Consider the following 6167-nt stretch of genomic DNA (forward strand, 5'->3'; position numbering starts at 1 on the left):
ATTAGCCCTGTATCAGATGTAGGATTGGTAAAGATCTTTTCCCAATCTGTTGGTTGCCATTTCATCCTATTGACAGTGTCTTTTGCTTTACAAAAGCTTTGCAGCTTTATGAGGTCCCATTTGTAGATTCTTGATATTAGAGCATGAGCCATTGGCATTTTGTTCAGGAAATTTTGCCCAGTGCCCATGTGTTCGAGTCACTTCTTCATTTTTTCTTCTCTTAGTGTAGGTGTATCTGGTTTGATGTGGAGGGCCTTGATCCACTTGGACGTAAGCTTTGTACATGGTAATGAGAATGGATCAATTTGCATTCTTCTACATGCTGACCTCCACTTGTACCAGCACCATTTGTTGAAAATGTTATCTTTCTGCCATTGGATGGTTTTAGCTCCTTTGTCAAAGATCAAGTGACTATAGGTGTGTGGGTTTATTTCTGGGTCTTCAATTCTATTCCACTGATCTATCTCTCTGTCTCTGTACCAATCCCATACAGTTTTTATGACGATTCCTTGGTAATACTGCTTGAAGTCAGGGATGGTGATTCTCACAGAAGTTCTTTTAATGTTGAGTATAGTTTTCGCTATCCTGGGTTTTGCAAATTGCTCTTTTTATCTCTACAAAGTATTGAGTAGGGATATTGATGGAGATTGTATTGAATCTATAGATTGCTTTTGACAAAATGGCCATCTTTACTATATTAATCCTGCCAATCCATGAGCATGGAAGACATTTCCATTTTCTCAGTTCTTCTTCAATTTTTTTCTTTTTTTTTTCTATTTTTTTTAATCCCTTTTTTTTTTTTTTGGTTCTTTTTTTCAGAGCTGGGGACCGAACCCAGGGCCTTGCGCTTCCTAGGCAAGCACTCTACCACTGAGCTAAACCCCCAACCCTTCAATTTTTTTCTTAAGAGACTTGAAGTTCTTGTCATGCAGATCTTTCGTTGATTGGTTAAAGTCACACCAAGATATTTTATATTACTTGGGAATATTGTGAAGGGTGTCATTTCCTTAATTTTTTTTCTCAGCCTGTTTATCCTTTGAATAGAAGTAGGCTACTGAATAGTTTGAGTTAATTTTATACCCCGGCACTTTGCTGAAGTTGTTTATCAGGTTAAGTAGTTCTCTGGTGGAACTTTTGGGGTCACATAACTATACTATCATATCATCTGCAAATAGTGATAATTTGATTTCTTCCTTTCAAATTTGTATCCCTTTGACCTCTTTTCACTGTCTGATTCCTCTGGCTATGACATTGACTCTTAGATTGAATAAGTAGGGAGAGAGTGGGCAGTCTTGTTTAGTTCCTGATTTTAGTTAGGTTGCTTCAATTTTCTCTCCATTTAGTTTGATGTTAGCTACTGGTTTGCTGCATATTATTTTTACTATGTACAGATATGGGCCTTGAAATTCTGATTTTTCCAGGACTTTTATCATGAAGGGGTGTTGAACTTTGTCAAATGCTTTTTCAGCGTCTAATCAAATGACCATGTCATTCTTATCTTTGGGTTAGTTTATATAGTGGATTACATTGATGGATTTTTGTATATTAAACAATCCCTGCATCCCTGGAATGAAGCCTACTTGATTATGATGGATGATCATTTCGATGTGTTCTTGGACTCCGTTTATAAGACATTTATGAGTATTTTTGCATCAATAATCATAAGGGAAATTGATCTGAACTTCTTTTTCTTTGTTGGGTCTTTGTGTGGTTTCAGTATAAGATTAATTGTATAGTCTTATTATACAATTATTAATTCACAGAAGGAATTTAGGTGTGTTCCATCTGTTTCAATTCTGTAGAATAGTTTGAACAGTATTAGTATGAGGTCTTCTGTGAAGGTCTGGTAGAATTCAGACCTGAATCCATCTGGACCTGGGCTCTTTTTTGTTGGGAGACTCTTTTTTTTTTTTTTCCTGGAGCTGAGGACCGAACCTGGGGCCTTGTGCTTGCTAGGCAAGCACTCTACCACTGAGCTAAATCCCCAACCCGGGGAGACTCTTAATAACAATAACTGTTTCTATTTCTTTAGGAGTTATGGGGGTGTTTAGATGATTTATTTGTTCCTGATTTAGCTTTGGTACCTGGTATCTGTCTAGAAAACTGTCCATTTCCTCCAGATTTTCCAGTTTTGTTAAACATAGGCTTTTGTAGTAGGATCTAATTTTTTTTTTTAAATTTCTTCAGATGCTGTTGTTATGCCTCCCTATTCATTTCTGATTTTGTTAATTTGGATACACTCTCTGTGACCTCTGGTTAGTCTAAGGGTTTATCTATCATGTTGATTTTCTCAAAGAACCGGCTCCTGGTTTTGCTGATTCTTTGTATACTCAGTTTTGTTTGTACTTGGTTGATTTCAGCTCTGATTTTGATTATTTCCTGCCTTCTACTCCTCTTGGGTTTATTTATTTCTTTTTGTTCTAGAGCTTTTAGGTGTGCTGTCAACAGTGACCCTTAGAATTGGGGGTGATTTGGAGGGGGGGTTCAGGGTCTCCTCGGGTATTCTATTGTCTTTATAGATGATATCTTCTGTCCTAATGTGGTCTTTATCTGGTTGGCTGTTTTAACACCTACCTCTAAGGAGAGATCTCCTTTGTTGGATGGGGGGAGGTGGAGTAAGGGGAGAGGCAAGTCCAAGCTCCTTTGTTTTTTTAATGGAGTCCTGCCCTGGGGGGAGAGGGAGGAGCAGACAGTCTGTTTAGTGTCTCCTTTGAAGCCATGGGGGTTTTCTGGATCAGCTCAGCCACAAGGCACATCCCCTAGGTGATACAGGACTTAGAAGTTTGACCACACTGCCACAGGGTGGGTGTTGGGCTGTGGAAAACTGCAAGAACACTGCGGGGTGGGGTGCAGGAACTGAGTAAATTTTTTTTTAATGTTGTGTTTTTGTGTGTGTCGATGAACTGTCTGTTACAGAAAAAAGGAGAAATGGTTTGTCCAATGGGAGCATTCCCTTGGCCTATCGGCCTTGGGAGATTCCACAGAAGTCCAAAACGTTAAGCCTTCCTGCAGATTAGCAGGTAACCTGTGGCTTTAAGTGTCTGCTGCTTTACCAGGTTAAATAGGGAGTCTGCCAAAACCGATTGCAGGCTGTTTTGCAGGCTGTCAGGATTTAGACAGGGGCTTGAGGAACCTTCAGCCAACTCCAAAGAGTAGCTCTGGCCAGGAGCCTTCAGTTGCCCCTTCAGCTTGACCTAAGCTTGAGATGGTGCTGACTGAAAACTCAACAGGAAAAGATAGGTTGCTAGTCTCCAGAGTTGGGGGAGGTGACTCACCTTCCCGCACTGCAGTTTTGTTGATCATTGTTCCAGCACTACATTGGAGGGCTCTGGTGCCTGAGTGCTCTCCGCAGTGATCTCTGACCAGGCTGGCTAGTTGTGGGGGTACAGGTAAAGGGAGAAAGATCTCAGGCAGGGAGGGGGAACATTTTTTGCCACCCCAACTGCCGGTCCTTCTCCTTACCCCCACTGCCTGCCACTTTGGTTACCTGGGCTGGGCTGAACCAGCAGGGGACTGACTAGCCAGTGAGGAGTGCAAGGGAGATTCTGGCAGTGATGATTTCTGGAGAGCAGATCTCATCTCCAAGTGGCAGAGTAACAGCTCTTATAACAGAAGCTTATAGACAATGGAATAATTCCTGCACACCTTTCATTGTACTTAAATAGTTTTGTGAATGGGTCAGTGTCTGACAGAAGGTACTTCCTATTGGTTTGTCCTGAGAGCTTGGGAAGACCTCCTCATATACTTATTTGTAGGTGTGGTCCTGCTTCTACCTCTGATCTGTCTTGAGCCTACATGACCTGTGCTGAAGGGGTTTGCAGCATTGCCCTACATGACTGGTCTGTCTCAAACCTCTGTAAAGGGGTCTTTGGGGGGACCTGTTATCCTGGGAAATTGGGAAGGCACCGGCAGTCCCCTTTAAGTGTCCTGGGGATTCAACCTATCTCCAGCAGGAATCAGGGTACCTTTCACTGCCTGCCTTTCTAGTGAATTACATTGATGGATTTCCATATATTGAACCATCTCTGCATCCTTGGGATGAAATCTACTTCATCATGATGGATTATCATTTTGATGGTTGCTTGGATTTGGTTTGTAAAAATTTTATTGTATATTTGCTTTGATATTCATAAGGGAAATTGCTCTGAAGTTCTCTTTATTTCTTGTTTTTTTTTGTGTGTGTGTAGTTTAGGTATGAGCATTGTTGGTATCAAGTGTTGCCTTTAGCAGTAACGCCATACATTCCCAGAAGATGTTTTGGCTCAAGTCTCACCTCCACCTGGGCATCTTTACCTCACAGTACAAATAAAAGCAGACTGCCTCCACCCTCACTCTCTTTTCTGTTCTTTCTCTGGCCCCTTCCCCTTGTTTTTAATAAGGGAATTATTAAATCTCACCACATGGAGCCATGTTGGTATTGGTTTGGTGTGCTCTTTCTGGACGGGCACAGCCAATATTTAGTAGCAACAAGCATAATTATGGTTTCATAGAAGGAATTGGGTAGTGTTCCTTCTTGTTCTATTTTGTGGAATAGTTTGCACCATATTGGTATGACATCTTCTTTGAAGGTCTCATAGAATTCTGCACTAAACACATCTGGTCCTGGGCTTTATTTGGTTGGGAGACTTTTAATAACCGCTTCTATTTCTTTAGTAGTTATGGGACTGTTTAGATGCTTTGTGTGATCCTGACTGAACTTTGGTACCTGGTATCTGTCTAGAAAATTATCCATTCAATACAGATTTTCCAGTATTGTTGAATATAAGCTTTTGTAGTAGGATCTGATTATTTTCTGAATTTCCTCAGATTCTCTTGTTATGTCTTACTTTTCATTTCTGATTTGTTAATTTGGATACCCTGTGCCTTCTGGTTACCCAGGCTAAGCGTTTATTATCTATCTTGTTGATTTTCTCAAAAAACCAGCTCCAACTTTTGTTGATTCTTTGTATATTCCTTTTCTATTTCTACTTGGTTGATTTCAGTCCTGAGTTTAATACAATTTCCTGCCTTCTACTCTTCTTGGGTGCATTTGCTTCTTTTAGTTCTAGAGGTTTTAGGTGTTCTGTCAAGGTGCTAACGTATGCTCTCTCTCCAATTTCTTTTTGAGCTGTGTGTTTTCCTCTTAGCACTGCTTTCATTGTGTTCCGTAAGTTTGGGTACGTTGTACCTTCATTTTCATTAAATCCAAAAAAGTCTTTATTTCTTTATTTCTTCCATGACCAAGTTATCATTGAGTAGAGTGTTATTCAGCTTCCATGTATACGTGAGCTTTCTGTCACTATTGTTGTTATTGAAAACAAGCCTTAATCATGGTAATCTGATAGGATGCATGCAATTATTTCAATCTTATATCTGTTGAGGTCTGTTTTGTGATCAATTATATGGTCAGTTCTGGAGAAGGTACCATGAGGTTGTAAGAAGAAGGTATATTCTTTTGTTTTAGGATGAAATGTTCTATTAATATCTGTTAAGTCCATTTGGTTCATAACTTAGGTTATTTTCTCTATGTCTCTGTTTAATTTCTGTTCCTATGAGCTGTCCATTGATGAAAGTGGGGTGTTGAAATCTCCCACTGTTATTGTGTGACATGCAATATATGCTTTGAGCTTTAGTAAGGTTCCTTTTATGATGCAAGTGCCCTTGCATTTGGAGCATAGATATTCAGGTCTGAGAGTTCATCTTGTTGGACTTTTCCTTCGATGAATATGAAGTGTCCTTCCTTATCTTTTCTGAAAACTTTTAGTTGAAAGTTGATTTTATTCGATATGAGAATGGCTACTCCAGCTTTTTTCTTTGGACCATTTGCTTGGAAAATTATTTTCCAGCAATTTACTCTGAGGTAATGTCTGTCATTGTCACTTATGTGGGTTTCCTGTTTGCAGCAAATGCTGAGTCCTCTTTAACTATCCACTCTGTTTGTCCATGTCTTTTTATTAGAGAAGTGAGTCCATTGATATTAAGAGATATTAAAGAATAGGATTGTTGTTTCCTATTATTTTTTGTTGTTAGAGGTGGAATTATATTTGTGTATTTCTCTTCCTTTGGTTTTGTTGCAAGAAGATTACTTTTGTGCTTTTTCTAGGGTTAGTTTTCCTCCTTGTGTTTGAGTTTATGATCTATTATTCTTTGTAGGACATAAATACCTATCTTAAAGAAGTACAGCACAA

This window comes from Rattus norvegicus, chromosome 3 (assembly GCF_036323735.1).
Source record: "Rattus norvegicus strain BN/NHsdMcwi chromosome 3, GRCr8, whole genome shotgun sequence".
NCBI lineage: Eukaryota > Metazoa > Chordata > Mammalia > Rodentia > Muridae > Rattus > Rattus norvegicus.